Source organism: Tamandua tetradactyla, chromosome 12 (genome assembly GCF_023851605.1).
Source record: "Tamandua tetradactyla isolate mTamTet1 chromosome 12, mTamTet1.pri, whole genome shotgun sequence".
NCBI classification, from domain to species: Eukaryota; Metazoa; Chordata; class Mammalia; order Pilosa; family Myrmecophagidae; genus Tamandua; species Tamandua tetradactyla.
Window position 1 is genome coordinate 87,287,390 of NC_135338.1, and position 17,218 is coordinate 87,304,607.

The 17,218-nt window shown below is 38.3% G+C and overlaps 1 long non-coding RNA gene across 1 annotated transcript; it reads left to right on the top strand.

The window, feature by feature from the left end:
- Positions 1-1,938: 1,938 nt before the first annotated feature.
- LOC143652457 (uncharacterized) lies at positions 1,939-15,975 on the top strand. The gene is made up of 3 exons (XR_013160680.1): positions 1,939-2,587; positions 13,721-13,870; positions 14,089-15,975. It is a non-coding gene; the product is annotated as an uncharacterized LOC143652457 (long non-coding RNA).
- Positions 15,976-17,218: the final 1,243 nt, after the last annotated feature.

Genomic DNA, 17,218 nt, shown 5'->3' on the forward strand with positions numbered 1-17,218 from the left:
ACAGGTGGATGTCATTCAGTCCACACCTTGATTCTCCCAGCATCCCCTCTGCTGTGCATGAATGCACACATCTTAACCCTTATCAATCTGCAAGTGTCCTGAAGGCAGGGTGACACTTCTGTCTCTGATGGTCCCAGGAGAAGAGCACAATGAATGCTTATTGAATTAATGCCGTGTTCTGAATGGTGTCTAAGAAGTTTCTTTTGAAGACAAGAAATGTCCAGAAAGCACCATACACTTTGAGCAATAGTTCCAGCCCAAGGCAAATATGGCCATTAGTTACTGAAAAAGGTTATAAGGAGTCTGCTTTGGCACTTTGGGGGTTAAGTGGCTGGCTGCACAGGGGAATGGGGATTGTTTACCATGATGGAAACAAGAAATGAACTGGGAAAGAGGATGGGTAGAATCCACGGATTTGGGTGGGACAGAAATATGAGTGGTTGATCTCTAGAGACAAAAAGCAGAGAACATTTTTGGAAGGTAGAAGTGATTTTGGATTTTGGAGGCTCATGCAAAATAAAACGTGGCTCATGTGTACGAAAAAGGAAATGGGTGTTTCCAGTACATGTAATGCTCTGTCCTGCATCTCAAAGAGAAGGTGATTGTGAGGCACCCAAAGAAGAGTGGATTGACTGGCAATAAACTCAATTCATCAACATTTCAAACTAGATTCAGTCCAGGGTTCCTTCAAAAGAGTCCAGGGGTATCTTGAGGAGGCAGCGAGACTGAAGTGGACTGGCCTTGAAACCCCTCCCCATCCCAACTCATACCCCAATCTCACTTCAGTCATATCATGCCCTCTTGTATTCGAAATCAGTTTCCATTAGAAAAAAAAAATTCTATGAAAACACAATAAATCAAAATGATAAGAAGTGAATAAGGAATTGAAACCTGCTGCAAAGACAATACATTTTAAATTCTCAGGATTAAATTCTCAGCTTGGTATTAAAAAAAATAATAAACTCTTTAATTTCAAAATCTGTACATTTGTGCAAAACACCACAAACCACAAAACCTCTCAGGAGACAGGAATGAGAAAGCTAATTCAGCTCTCTCGGCCAGTGTCTCTTTTGGTAAAATGTGCTCCCTGATACCAAGGGTGACTATTTCAGATGCCAGGAAGGAACGTTCCTGTCACAGAGAGACAGCCACCAGGCGTCACGAGCTGTGCTCTCAGAGGAAGAAGGGCCTAGGACAAGAGGAAATGAAGAGCCTGCCCTAAAGCAACTCAACATTTAATTGGCACTAACCAAAAGGAAGAGTATCTGTGAGTTAAATCTGAATTTGGAAGAAATTAACGGAGATAAATATAAGCCAGTTGAAGTATTGTTTCTAGAAGTAAAATGTAATCTGCATCCTTCTTTGAGAGAAAATACTTCTATATCTCAATTACAGGGTTGTGCCTCGTTTCTTTTAAAATTTACATGGAACGACTGCATGATTCTAATAAATTGAAGCAGCAGCGAATATTCAGAGTAAGAAATTCGAATAAATTTAGAGTGAGACATTGAAATCTCTTTACTTCATTCGGTATTGCAGTCTCTGCAAGCCCTACCCACATATCTAAATATAATTATAACTGAGTCTAATACTGAATTAGCAAGCAGGATGTGTGTTCATCTGCCTAGCCTAGACACCAAATGTCATTTTTTGCTGACCTCAGATATAGCCTGTGTTGGCAGGGTATGTCTGTGCTGAGCCTGGGCAAGAGACAGGAAAACATTTATATTCTTCATTTAGTTTAGCTTTTTTTCCTTAATTATAAAACTGGGCTTTGCATTCAGTTCCATATTCCCTGAAACTAGTACAGGGTATAGAGAACAACAGTTTTTCAAGCATGGCTTTTGAATGAGTGGATGGATGAAGGAATTAATCCGAGGGACGGTTCCAAGTGTACATGGCAAATCCGAGTCTGCGGAGATTTCTCCAGTACCTCTCCCTCTGGGTGCTGTGCAGGAGAGTTTCTAGACTCTGAGAACACTGTGTGCCAGCAAGAGGTTCTCTTAGAAGTCTAAATCCGTGCCGATTTGTGCAACTATCTCTGCCTGTCCTCCATTCTCCGGCGCTAAGTGTCCCCCAGCAGTTGAGAAGACAAAAAGCGCGCTCCTATGTTTCCTGCGTCAGGACGCACGGAGACCACTGTTGCCCAGGTGGCCTGGACAAGCCGAGGACGTTGGGTCCTGTTTCCGGGTCAGCCCGGGCGCCTTCTGGAAAATACAAAAGAGCCAGTTACCTGAGTTTCCAAATATGTCAAACAAAGTAACGGCCTATTGTGCAACAAGTGCCCCACGGTACGCAGGCGAAGCAGGCTGTGCGAGCGGCCATATTTCTTTGTATTATTTTGTCATCAATAATCACCAGAGCCCTCAAGTGCTTGATGTCGTTGCCTAGAAGCAGCAGTTCTTAGACCCCGCTTGAAAGGAGTCGACAGTGTGTAAGTAGTTAACCCTCGCCCTGCTGCGCAGACCAATGCGATCACACACACACACAAACATTCTCTCCGTGCGGGGGAGCAAAGAGGAGCAGCTCCTTCTGCTCGCGGGTGCTGTGCGAGAGGTCAGCTCAACCTAAAATCAAAGCCTCACAGGTATTACAGGTGAAAAACCCATGGAGAAAAAGAAAACGGGAACTGAAAAGCGGAACTGGGTTCGCGGAACCGCTCTGCACGTTTTTTTTTTTTTAAAAAACAGGCCCCAGCTTTTTAAAGCCTGGGTAATAGAGCTCTCTTGCAAATTATTAGCTCATTTGGGTCCCGACCAAACCGATGGGGATCATTTTGATCCCCGTCCACTTAGGTAGCAGAGCACTTGAAATGCAGCATTCTTCATTCCTGCAGCAGGCTCTGGAGTCCAGCGTTTTGATTTTCTTTCGGTTTCTAAATGTCCAGCTGTCTTTCAAAACCAAACGGCTCTTAGGCCTCTCTTTATTATTATTATTATTTTTAATGGTGACCGCCCCAAATGTAGAAATCATTACCCCGGCGCCCTTGCATTTCCTCCCCTCTGATGTGCCAGCATTAACTAAATTGGCTGTACATTTTATTTTCTCAATTGATCCATTAAAAATTAAATAAATAAGGAGAAATTGTGAACTACAAAGAGGCTGTGAAAGAATTATCAAACCGGAGAGCTAGTTTGCTGTGCTTAAGCCAGATGACAACTTAAGCTTTATAGATTTGAGGGTGGAAGATGCATATATATTTTTTTCTTTTGGATTTTGCCTCCTAATGTAAAAAAATTAAATATTCAGTTATTTGGGGGAATGGATGATTTCCAGTAAAAGGGTTTATAATTTAGTGATTGGAGAAATAAAAGATGCCTATCCAACGTGACATTAAAAATCCCTAATAAAATAGGGAAAATGAAGGTCTAAGATGACAGTCTTTATCAAAGTGTTTATAGAGACATTATATGTTCCCGTAATTGTTTAGGCCAGTGAATTAATGAATCCTCGCTGTAAGTCTCCATTTGAAATGATTTCGATGGTGTCTGCTGCTCGGCTGCTTTGGAAAAGCCTGTTGTCTGCAGCCCGGGAGAAGGGCCTTGAACCCTGCCATTCAATCCCTTTCAGCCCATCAGCTGAGTCTAATTGCCAGAAAGCACACGAGACCCCTAAGCCTGATTGTTCCTCGACCTCCTTTGAGGTTTGGAGGCATGAAAAGCAAGAGGGAAAAAAAAGCTCCCTTTTGATCTTCTGTTTCTTTCTCTCTCCCTCTCCCTCTCCCTCTCTCTTCCTTTTTTTGTCTGCCCACTCCTACTCCAAGAATGACACATTTCTTTATAAGTCTGCTTCTCCTTCTTATAAGGACAATAATTAATAAGGCCTTTATAAAATGAGGCTTGAATTGGTGTCACCTCAGGGGTGGTCCGGGGCTCTGAAGTGAAACCTCGGTGGGCCCCCGGCCTGGGCTGGCCTCTGCACAGGTCAGGTTTAAATACCCTGACCCCAATTTTCAGTCTCTTTCCCTAATGAGGCGATTCGCACAAGGATACAAAATTATAGGAGGAAGGGAAAAAAAGACAAAAGGACCAAGGTGTAGTTGACATCACACTAGCCACATTTTTTTAATTGTCTTTGTGCGTGTGACATCACAGCTGTGTATGTCCTTAAAGCCCAGAGCTCCCCCTGAGTTCCTTTGGTGAGCTTTATATAATGACTTCACGGACTCTGGTGAGCTCCTGCGGCCTGGCAAGCTCGGAAACCACAGCTCTCGGGGAAGTGGAGAACACTTGCTGGTTCCTTCTCTGGCTCCATGGGTATTACCAGAGGGCTCTGCTGAATTTCTGCACCACCGGTTTCTGTCAATTGCTCAGATGAAACAACATTATTCGTGTCTGTATAATTTTGCAGGCTTATCATGTTGACATCAAGAGTTTAAAATGTTCTATAGTGCCTGTTATCCGTCCAGCATCTGACTAAAAGCAGGCTGGCTTTGGATGGCACGGGAGGAGAATACGGCTTCTAGCCTTTTAAAATAACTGAGTAACCGTAATAAATTATAGGTGTGCTTTGTTCCAGAGTTGCTAATAATAGGGTGGAGTATGAATTACACTTTTTTGGTTCATAATATATTTTTTTCATTAATAAAATGATACGGTTGGGGGAAAGGAAAGAAATAGGAAATTGGGAGTTGCAGTCAAAGATATAAAGATAAGTCTTTTTTCTCCTTTGCAGTATAACTTCTTATTGCATCTGCTACGTTTCGATTCATGTTAGGAGGAGTCATTATTCAAAGAAAAGAAAAATAGAAAAGAAAATCCTAGAGGAGAATCTGAAGTTCCAATGCTATATGAGTACTGAGTCCAGAGAAACGTGTTGTGAAATAAATATAATTAATCCAGTTATATAAAATAAAGTGGAACATAATGTTCCGATTTTTAAATGGTGCTTTTCTTTTTTGGTAAATGGGTAGATCTTTTTAATTTCTGCTTACAAAGGTTGGTATTAGAAACTCTCAGATGTATTATTGCAAAGTAATCACCATCCCCAAAGAATTATAACACATTGACTTTATTTAAATGCAAATAATAAAATAAGACAACTGTTTCTGCAAAATGAGGGCGAGAAAATGTATTGTAATAGTGGATTTTATTATGTCATGGCAGATCCTTAATACCCTTAATCTAACAGAAAATGTAGGCTATCAGTGTTCTCTGGTTAAATTTCTTTCATCTCTGAATTTTGTTTACCAGTGCCAAAATGTTCTAGGAATTATTTTGAGGTCGAGGCAAAAAGAAAGGTCAGTGAATTTAAGGAAGCCATGTAAAATGATAAAAGAAAGAGGTGGAAAAGAGGCAAAGGCCTCTGCCTCCCAGAGAGGTGGTAGGAATGAAACTCTTGGCTTCCTTGTGGGTAGGTGAGACCACGTGCTAAGTGCTGGCCAACCAGTGAGCTGTGAACAGAGGGATGAATTGTGCATTTCACTGCCAGTGTAAGACTCATGTCTTTTGTTCCCATACAGTGGTGAGGCTCAATCAGCCTGGGTCTCCTAAAAGGAGAACACCTTTGTCAAACTGTGGTGGATGGGTAACTTGAGCAAGGAAGGTTTACTTAGTTGTTTTAAGCCATTGAGTCTTTAGAACTTGTTTGTTACTCAGCATAACCAGGTATATTTTGAATGATATAGAGCAAAACTCACATAATTGAACTGAGACAAAGCGCACTGCCTCATCTTGAGAGTAAAAAAAAAAAAACGGAATGATATTAACTGTTGTATAGCTGGAAATAGTTGATCACCACTAAAAACTATATAAGCTGAATGTCAGTACTAAAAGATGTCAACTTACCAAGTTACTCTTAAGCTACATGTCGGCTAGATGATTACATTTAAAATGGATGAAGATTGAAAAACAGTAAATGAAAAAATATAAATGCCCCCCACCAAAAAAAATTTAAAAAATAATTGCTTATAGTGTTATATGGGCAATTCTTTAGTCCTTTATGCTAGTTTTGTTTTGCTTTTAGGAACTTCATTGTGTATGGAGTTCTAAGGGTGAACATGTCTCATAAACAATATGGATAGCATAAATGATAGGAAGTATAGTTTAATTAGTCCTTTTTGGTTGGATATTGTTAATGATGCTGAGATGTTTATTTTGGAGAGGCTTTTTGGGGCAATTTTTTCCAGCCAGATTAGGTCGAGTGTGGAGGTTGCTAGATTTTGGCTTGTTTTGAGGATTGAGTGTGGGTATAGGCGGTGGATGATGTTGGGAAAATATCCTAGCATGGTAGAGAAGGAGTGATGTTGAGATGGGTAATTGTACTGTAGGTTGTGGGTTGTGTTGTTTAGTTCTATTGCTAGGATGAATCCAGTGATTGACACTGCTAGCGCTGTAAGTTTAATGTATGAGGGCATGGTTATTTGTTGTATTGATATAGGTGGGATGTTGTTTGTAATTAGAAATCCTGCAAAAATACTTCCTACTGCTAGGCGTTTAATTGGGTTAAGCAAACATGGATTGTTTTCGTTAATGGAGATGGTTGTTTGAAATCGGGGTTGGTTTAGCAGGGAGAAGAAGATGATCCGAGTGCTGTATACGGCTGTTAGGGTTGTGGCAATTAGGGTGATTAGGAGTGCTCAGGCGTTTGTGTTGGAGGTGTTTGCTGTTTCCATGATAGTATCTTTAGAGTAGAAGCCTGTAAGGAATGGTATTCCTGTAAGTGCTAGGCTTCCGATGATGAGGGAGGAGGTAGTTAGTGGTAATGCATTAAATAATCCTCCTATTTTTCGAGTATCTTGTTCATTGTTTAGGCTGTGGATGATGGATCCTGAACATAGAAATAGTATTGCTTTGAATACCATCTACTTATGAATTGTGACTCAGGGAAAGAATAAAACTAAAAACGAAAAGAGGTAAGACTGGTGAAAACTGGAAAAACCTGCCACACTTAAATGTATTCAAACTGAAAATAATAATAATAATAATAATAAAACCTGATAACAGGTAGACCACATGGAATCTATTGTCTAAATTTAGCCCTAACAGCTTTCTACTCCTGTGAGACTTTCAAGACTCCTTCAAGCTTTAACATAGCTGCAAATACACATCATAAAATCCTTCATTAAAATAATTTTTTACTATAAAACTCTTTCATAACAGAATGAATTTCATGATTGGTGATTGGTCTGGTCAATGAGTCGTAGCTGAAGAGATGAGTTTCAAACATATTGGTGTCAAGTCAACCTGCGTTCGGACTCCAGCCCTACCACTTAGCATTGATGAGCCTTTGTACAGAACCTTTTCTGCATCCCACTTCTCTCCTGTGTGATAGCAGGGGTGGGAGGGGGCACCAAAGTACAGTGGGGTGACAATACCTACCAGTTGGAGAGGGGACATAAAGAGGGTGAGGGACAGTGGTTCAACATTAAACCAGAGTTCCTGGGTCCATGGCTTGAAGATTGCCTAGCTGGGAGTAAGAGTCTGAGGTGCCTACAGAATGCAAGGGGGAAAGAAATGTCAAATAGCGATCAGCTATTTCAACAATGCCCAGAGACTACTAGAACCTTCCAGAGCTGGGACAACTGCAAGCGGCACCTTCCCTCCTGTGCTGCTCCTAGGCATTAAGGATTGGAAAATCTTATCTCATGATTGAAAACCCAAGTCTTGAGAATCAGTTTCTACCTCCATTTAGTCTGGTCAAAGAAGTATTTTTCTGGGCTTAAGTGCTTCGTTCTTAGCTTTCTCACCATGCCCATGGCAAATAGAATGGAGTCTGAGTTTTGGCCTTATTAGCCAGGAACCTAAAACAAGGGGCCACCAGCTGCACCCTGAGTGCAAGTAAAGTTGCATCCTTTTCATCCATCCTATTCGTATCCAGTCATTTATCCAGAATGCCCCATTAGTTGATGGTTTAAGCTATAATAGGGTTCATTGATACAATTAGTAATTTTCTATGTAAATCATACTTTAGAATAATTCTTAACTCTGAATATTTTTGTAAATCTTATTTTCTCTTATGATGTTTGTCAAAATTTCAATTTAACTGGTTTTCATAATACCCTACACCTTTGATTTGTTCAATAATATCTATGTTGAAGAGGACTGGATTTCTCACTTAAGAGCTGTATGATCCTTCTCACACTCTACTGTGCATACATGAATCCTGGAGAGATATTGTTAAAATGCAGATTTTGATTCTGTAGGTTTGGGGTAGGGCCTGAGATTCTGCATTTATAACAGTGTTCCAGGTGATGCTGCTGGCCTCCAGTGCACACTTTGAGCAGCAGAGGCCTAGACAAGTTTCTCAGTATCCATGGGTCTTATTTGTCAGATCTACAAAGGGGCTTAGAAACACCTACCTTACAAGGCTTTGGGGTATGTCTGCAAAAGTGAAAATACCACTCACTTAAAAGTGGACATCCAGAAGGTAGGATACAGAATCCAAAATTATTGGATCTAAGTTACTTTCTGCTAAGATAACTTAGGGAAGAACGGTATTAAAAACATTTTGAACAAAAGGGATAATATTTACCCAAAGGTCAAGCCTCATGTATATCCCTTTAATCTTTTTTTGCTGTTGTTCACATAAGAATTAGAGGGAAAGGAGACACCATTCTAAAGGAAAATGAAGGAGACTTAGAGCATACAAAGTGAAGAACAGGTCTTGTTCAGCAACCAGCATCAGTGACAAATAGAACAGTGACCAAGAAATTGAACAATCGAGAAGTAAGTATCACTCTTGGGTCAAGGAACTCATCAGCCAACCATGGATCACAGGAGATAAGACCTGGTTTGGGACAAAAAAGCAGTACAAGAAATCATTCAGCTCAAATCAGTGAATGAAGGGATTTTTTTTCTAATGCAGGTCCATAACTTCTCATCTGAAACTCTCAAAGCCAGGTGTGTTTCAGAATTCAGTTTTCAAATTTTAAGGAGGTACATTATCTGCTCAGCCTCCACCCCCAATATCAAACACATTCACATTTCTTACTGAAATATCTGGATATTCACACTAAGTAGAAGAAATAGAGTCCATTATCAACCTTACATCAACGCAGGTCAATGTTTGCCACCCAAATAGATTGTGGAAAAACAGAACTTCAGATTTGAGAGCTTTGGGGATTCGGGGAATGCAGATAGGAATTGTAGCTCTGCACCGTAGTGAGGTGAGTTTGGTAGTGATTACCAGGCCTACAGCCTCATTGGGTTTCTTTGTTACTCAGCGTTGCTTTCTCTCTACACCATCCATCCATCTGGTATATTAACACTTTAACAACCCATCAATACATTTCATAGACAAACGTGCCATTTGCCACCAAATCCTTTATTGCTATGTAAGTTGAAAATCATTGCATATTATTGAGACAAGCACTTTGCATTGAAGCCAGGAAAGATGCTGCAATGATAAGAGATTCCTACAGTGGATGGACCAAGAGCAGTGACTTGTAAGGAACAAATGACATCAAAACAATTCCCACTGTGGCTCTGAGAATCCCACATGCCCTTTGCTAAAACATGAGAGAAGATCCTGCAGGAGGTGGTACCCTCCCCTGCCCTGCCATGGAGTAGGCATTTCCCAATCTGCCACCAGGACAAGGGGTGCATTACCTTTTTATAGATACATGTAAATGTACTGAGGCATATTCCACATCTCCTACAGTGAGGAATCTAAGTTTCTAAAAGGACATTTATCTTTACTACTACAAAATCACGTTTTTAACACATTTCCAGCTTGTGTGCTTGAAAGGAACCCTCTAATCTCATCTAAAATCCCAAAAGCTTCTCTTATGCATTTTATAGCATTTTCTGATTTGTTTGTTAAAAGTAACATTCTTTTATTTGCTTTGCTATATTATACTCACTAAAGCAAATAACATTCTTTGTTTTACTATACCAAAAATACATGCAGTTTTCCAATTTGAAGCTAGTTTCCTGCATATAACAGTCAGACTGTCTGTAAGACATACACATGGCATGTGTAATTTTTTTCAGATTTTATTTAAGTATCATTTTTTATTATTGTATCATTTATATATTTATTCTACATACACTAACTAACAATCTGCTATATGCCAGGCATGGTAGATTGGGTATGGTCATGGAGATACCCTAAGTGTAAGCATAAACCTAATCCAGTTTTTTTTGAGAGTTTACCAACCAATCATACATAAAACACAGGATTAAGTGCACCACACTACCACCAACACTTTGCTTGGTGTGGAGCATTTGTTACTATTGATGATAGTTTTTTTAAAGTTGTATTTTTTAACAGCAGTTACCTTTGTTACACTTGATAGAAGAGTATTAAAATAGTTCTATCTATTGCTAATTATTTACATTCGGTGTATCATTTCCATATACCATTCTATTATTACTACCTTGTCATATATTTGTTATAACCCATGGAAGAACATTCTTATACCTGTGCTATTAACTATAGTCCATTATCTATAATCGAGTTCATTGTGTTGTACAGTTCTAGCTCTTAATTTTTATTATAGTAATATATACATCTTAAAGTTTCTTTTTTTAACCACATTTACCTATATAGTTCAGTGCTGTTGTTTACGCTCACAACAGTGTGCTACTATCACCATATCCATTTTCAAACCTTTACCATACACCTAAATAGAAAGTCTGTACAAGTGAAGCATCAATTCTCCATTCTCTGACTCTAATCTATGGCCTGGTAACTTATATTCTAGATTCTAACTCTGAGCTTACTTATTATAATTAGTTTGTAATGGTGAAATCATATAATATTTGTCTTTTTGTGTCTGGCTTATTTCACTCAACTTAATGTCCTCAGTGTTCATCCATGTTGATGCATGCATCAGCACTTCATTACTTTTTACAGCTGAATAATATTCCATCATATGTATATATAATATTTTGTTTATCCATTCATCAGTTGATGGACACTTGGGTTGCTTCCATCTTTTAGCTACTGTGAATAATGCAACTACGAGCATTAGTGTGCAAATATATGCTCGAGTCTCTGCTTTTACTTCTCTTGAGTATATACCTAGTAGCAGGATTGTCAGGCCATAATGGCAATTCTGCACTTAGCTTCCTACAGGACCACCAGACTGTCTTCCATAACAGCTACACCAGTTTACATTCCCATAAACTATGAATGAGTGTTCCTGTTTCTCCATATCCTCTCCAACACTTGAATTTTCTGTTTTTTTTTTAATAGTGGCCATTCTAGCAGGTGTGAAATGATATCTCATGGTTTTGATTTGCATTTCCCCAGTAGCAATTGTTAGACATCTTTTCATGTGCTTTTTAACCATTTCTATATCCTCTTTGGAGAAATGTCTAGTCAAGTATTTTCCCCAGTTAAAATTAGGTTGTTTGTCTTTATAATATTGAGTTGTATATATGCTTTGTATATTCTTTATATATTCTGGATATGTGGTTTCCAAATATTTTCTCCCATTGAGTAGGTTACTTTTTACTTTCTTGACCAAGTCCTTTGATTCCTCATTTTTTAATGTATAGAAGTCATACTGATTTTTTGCATGTTGATCTTGTACCTTCTACTTTGCTAAACTTGTTTATTAGCTCTAGTAGCTTTGTTGTAGTTTTTTGGGACTTTCTGTACATACAATCATGCCATCTGTTAATAGTGAAAGTCTTACTTCTTATTTCCCAATTCAGATGCCTTTTATTTCTTTTTCTTGCCTAACTGCTCTAACTGGAACTTCTAGCAGAATGTTGAATAACAGTGATGACAGTGGGCATCCTTGTCTTGTTCCAGATCTTAGGGGGAAGTCTTCAGTCTTTCACCGTTAAGTGCAATGTTAGCAGTGTGGTTTTCATATATGATCTTTATCGTCTTGAGAAATTTTCCTTCATCCCTATTTTTCAAAATGTTTTTATCAAGAAAGGATGCTGTCAAGGGATTGAGAAAAACCCTAGAATGAGCTGAGACTCAGCATCAAGGGATTGAGAAAAACTTCTTGACCAAAAGGGGGAAGAGTGAAATGAGACAAAGTGTTAGTGGCTGAGAGATTCCAAACAGAGTCGAGAGGTTATCCTGGAGGTTATTCTTACGCATGAAGTAGCTATCACCTTGTTTTTCAAGATGTAATGGAGAGGCTGGAGGGAATTGCCTGAAAATGTAGGGCTGTGTTCCAGTAGCCATGTTTCTTGAGGATGATTGAATAATGATATAGCTTTCACAATGTGACTGTGTGATTGTGAAAACCTTGTGTCTGATGCTCCGTTTATCTACCTTGTCAACAGACGAATAGAACATAAGGAATAAAAATAAATAATAAGGGGAATAAATGTTAAAATAAATTTAGTATGAAATGCTAATGAAAGCGAGAGGTAAGGGGTATGGTATGTATAATCTTTTTTTTCTGTTTTCGTTTTATTTCTTTTTCTGTTGTCTTTTTATTTCTTTTTTTGAATTGATGCAAATGTTCTAAGAAATGATGAATATGCAACTAAGTGATGATATTGTGAATTACTGATTATATACGTTGATGTTTTAGTTCATTTGTTAAATTTTTTTAATTAATAGATAAATTTTTAAAAAAAAAGAAAGGATGCTGAATTTTGTCAAATACATTTTCTGCATCAGTTGAGATGATCATGTGTTTTTCTCCATTCAATTTGTTAATGTGGTATATTATATTAATAGGTGTTCTTGTGTTAAACCACTCTCACATAAGTGGGATAAAACTCACTTGATCATGGTGCATGATTCTTTGAACGTTCTGTTGGATGCAGTTTGCAAGTATTTTGTTGAGGATTTTTGCATCTATAACAATATATGCTATTTTCGAATTTTACATATATTTTCAGGCATATAGCAGTCAAACTCCGTGTGTGTGTATTTGTTTTGATGCAAAAAGTTAAGAGGATATGTGCAAAAAAAACTAAGAAATATTAAGATTTTAAACAAACTTCCCTTGATGCCATCTAAATTAATTCCCCAATGTAAAATTATAACTTTTATATATTATTTAATGAAAAGAAATCTTGCTGGTGTTAACTTAATTTCTGTGAACCTACAACTCCTCTAATAATAATAGCAAAAATAAAAACCAAAAATGAAATCATAGTACTATTGCCACCCCTAAAAAAATAGCAATTTTTAATATTATCAAGTATCAAAAAGGTATTAGATCTTACCAAGGGTCTAATACATTTTTGAACATTGTGTTTATTCAAATCAGAATCCTAATAAAGGTTATATATTTGAAAAAAATCACTAATTTTAGAATTCTCTTTTTACTCCTCCAGCCTCTCCCCCAGCCTCCATCCTCTGCCAACTCCCAAGCACAATGTCAAACTTAATTAACTTGTGGCTTAACCACATTTACAATGTTCCTGGGCCAGTTTCTATTAAGCAAGTGACTCAAAGAGAAGGTCAAGGCACTTTTTCCCTCAAGTGAGTCACAAAAAGTAGTTTTCTGTGTAGGTGGACATAAAATCAGTGAAAATATGCAAAGTCACTGAGTTTGTAATGGATTCTCTTAAAAAGGTTTTAAAATGAGTTTTCCCTTTTTAATTTCCCAAATGGTTATAGGGGAAATGAGGATATAGTCATAGATTGGAAGAAAGTCCTATGTTTTTGTGTCCTTAGTTTTCTCTGACTGTATGTGTTACTGACACAACAGAGATAAGACTGAACTCTGTTGCTTGATTCTAATCTAGTCCTGAGTGCCTGTGTGCACTTTAGTGGAAAATATTATTATTTCACTCAGTCTGAAATTTCATAAAAATAGTAAATGTTTAATTATGGAACATTTACTTTTGGTTAGGAAATCGATATGATGGCGCTTAAGGGAAGATTTATGAGCTATTGCAAAAGTGCAAGGAAACAGATATGGACTCAAATTTCACTTTGAAAAAGAGAATTTCCATCATTAGGATCACCCTCATGGAAATCAACGTTCTCATAGTAAAGAAAGGTAAGTCTGCTTCTTGATTTCCACCAACTTATGTAGCAGCCATTCAAAATTTTCTTACAGGCCAGGACAATGGCATTGGGTTTCCTTTCCTTCATATAACCAAAATTATGGCAGAATACAAACCTGAAATAGCCAGGAATAGGTAAAAATTGACAAACACTTTTGACAAGTAAAACTGCATGATAAAAAATTAATAGCTTCTTTTTTTTTTTTTTCAGAATAAACCAATGGAATTCGCAACTTGAAACCTCTGTTCTATTGGTACAGCTGAAATAAGCTAATGGAATAAGCTAATTCTCTGGATGCCAAATGAAAACACCATATATGCGAACACCTCATAATTGTTTTGACGTGGAAACTACATGTTGAAGAGGGATGTTTAGTGGAGATGTGTTTTAAGGTCTGAGTATGAATGATGGCACATTCTGAGAGTAAGGGTCTGGAAAGCTTCACTTTTACCACGGGAACAAACACCAGGCCTAGGATCTACACAGCTCGCAATACCGGGGGCTTCCTCCTGAGGTCACCCTCCACTAGTGAGCATGGTAATGAGCCTTGAGATCCTCAGATTAGGCATCAGCCTGCTCAAACTCACCCGCCAGGGAAGCTACTTAGACCAGAGCCTAATAAAGACACCTGTGCTTGTTTCCACTCAGATGCAGCTCCAAAAAGAAATAGGCATTTGGAAGGATTCTTTGTTGCATGCCACAATGCTCTTGCACATTAAAAAAGTCCAAATGTTTGTTGGTTAGAATGCATGACATAACATTCTCTGGAATGATCCATATTCCTGTGGTGATATGATTTTTTTTCTTTTAATTCTTCCATGGACTCATTTTATAAAATATGAAAGGCATGCTTCTCCTCACTCAATGGTATTTATGCAGATAGTAATGTTATCAAATCCTTGATTATAATTATAAATAGAAAGCAAATGGGTTCTTGGTACCATTTGACATATCCAAATATCAAAATATTAGTTGCAATGTCAAATCACCTTTGGAATCCCAGCAAACTTTGCTTTAACTGTTGGACAGTATCAAAGACTTAATTTTGTATGCTCATGTGTGCAGGAATAGTCAGAGAATGCAATTCAAGCTGTTTAGGCTTTGCAAGGTTATGTGCAAACACTTGCTCACAGTTTGTTCCAGTGATAACTCATGCTTATTTTATTAAGAGTCGCGTCGTCCATATGCTTTTTCTCCTTTCAACCAAGGCCACTGCTATACAAAACATACAAGTAGATGCATTTCCATTTAAATTAAATGGTCACCCATCAGGTTGTAACTGAAATTGTGCTAGGTACAGGGAGCAGTGGAGAGACAGGGCAAATGTTATTAAAGCCCACTAACTCTGACACCTCCTTTCTGTAGGAAGTTGGCATGTAAATAAATAAATGCGAAATCCAGGTAAAACGGGGCCTTCATGCTTCTTTGTTAAGTCTTATCTCAGCAAAATGGTGGACGTAAAATAAGTTTTATGCCTAACTCCAGAAACCTTAGAGGAGAATATAGACTGTAATAAAACAGCTTTCTTGATGACACAGTGGCTGAAAGGGATGACTCTCTCAACTGTATGCGGTAACACTTTGTAAATTTTTATTCTTTCCCCATCTCTCTTCTCAAAAATTACATTCCTATGACTCTACTTAAGTCTCCTGTCACTTCAGTAGTTCTGTTCTCCTCATCCTTTGGCTGTACTGAATCTCATCCCTCCTCTTTCTTACCCACCTCTCCTTTCTGCTTTGTCCTTTTCTTTTTTCCCACACTCAAGCTTCATATGGAGCAATTTTCCCTGTTCTCTTCTTTAATTATACATCCCTACAAATTATTGTGATGGGTACAAGAAAACACCTAGCAGCAGAGCAACTGGAGAAAGGTTGAAAACCCTACTAAAGTTAGGCTGATTTAGAAGTAACCCAAATGTCCCTTCTTGTCTCTTTACGGTTTTCCTCCTCCCCAACTTCCCTAGAAGCCACTGATCTAATTTCTGACCCTATAGTTTTATCTTTTCTAGAAGTCATGTACATGAAATAACACAATATGTAGCTGTTCCTTTCTGACTTCTTTCATGTAGCATATTGTATTTGTGTTTTTACCTATTTTGTTGCATATATCAGAAATTTGTTCCTTCTTAATGTTAACATAAAATTCCATTTTACGGATGTATCACAATTTGTATATTCCTTTGCCATCTGATGTTTCAATTGTATCCAGTTTGAGGTTGTTATGAATGGATACAGCTACTGTATAGGCATGTGTGAACCCATATGCCTTCATTTTTCTTGTGTAACACCTAAGAGTAGAATTCCTCGGTCATACAAGTGTGTGTTTAACTTTATGAGAAACTTACAAACTGTTTTCCAAAGTGCACTCCCACCAGCAATACAAGGGAGTTCCGGTTGCTCCATATGCTAACTAGCACTTTGTATTTTTGATATTCTTTAATTTCACCATTTTGACGGATGTAGTGTGATGTCTTGTCATGGCTTAAATTTTCATTGAGCATCTCTTCATGTACTTATTATTATTTTTTTGTCCTATCTTGATTAGACCGTTGAGTTCTCAGTGTTCTTTATAAAGTTCTTAGTGTTAATGAGTTCTCAGTGTTCTGTATAAAGTTCGGATACAAGGGCTTTCTAGATATGTGCTTCCTATTTAAAATAGGTTCACACCCACAGGGATGGATTAAGTTTAAGAACATGTTTTTCTGGGTCCCATACCTCCAAACCACACACCTGGCTTCTCTGTTCCTTGACTTCTTGACTGGCAATGCACTTTGAATTTGTAATATTTCAGCCACCCATCCCTATAGCCTCCCATAAATGGTGCCCTCACCTCGTCCATCACTCAAGATTGCCCATGCTACTCTCTGACCACCATCCTCTGTCTTCCTCCTCATTTGCTCTTGTACATGACCTACAACAATTTTTAATTCTGTTAGAACTTCAAATGCATTGACCTTATCAACAGTGCTGTAGATTGAGGCACCCAATACAAAAATGAGAAGGCAGGGCTCTTGTTCTAAAAGTGGAAACAAAAGGGCCATTAAAGTTGAAAACAAAATATTTTCTTTCTGTGGTTTCTATGATGGCCTTTCATAGGATTTTTTTACTTGTTGTTTAATGCTGCGCTCCCTAGGCACACCAGTACTCACCAAGAAATTTCAGACCCTCACAAGTACCAGGAGGCTATTCCTGGTAATTCGACTTCCCCAAGACCTAGCACCTGCCATATTCACATTCTGTTCTCTAGCCAGGGTTGTGGATGTCAGTCTTTCCTTCCTACATGCTTGACCTTCTCCCTACCTAGATCCAGGCTTCTGCCAGAGCTAGAGGATGGCAGTGAT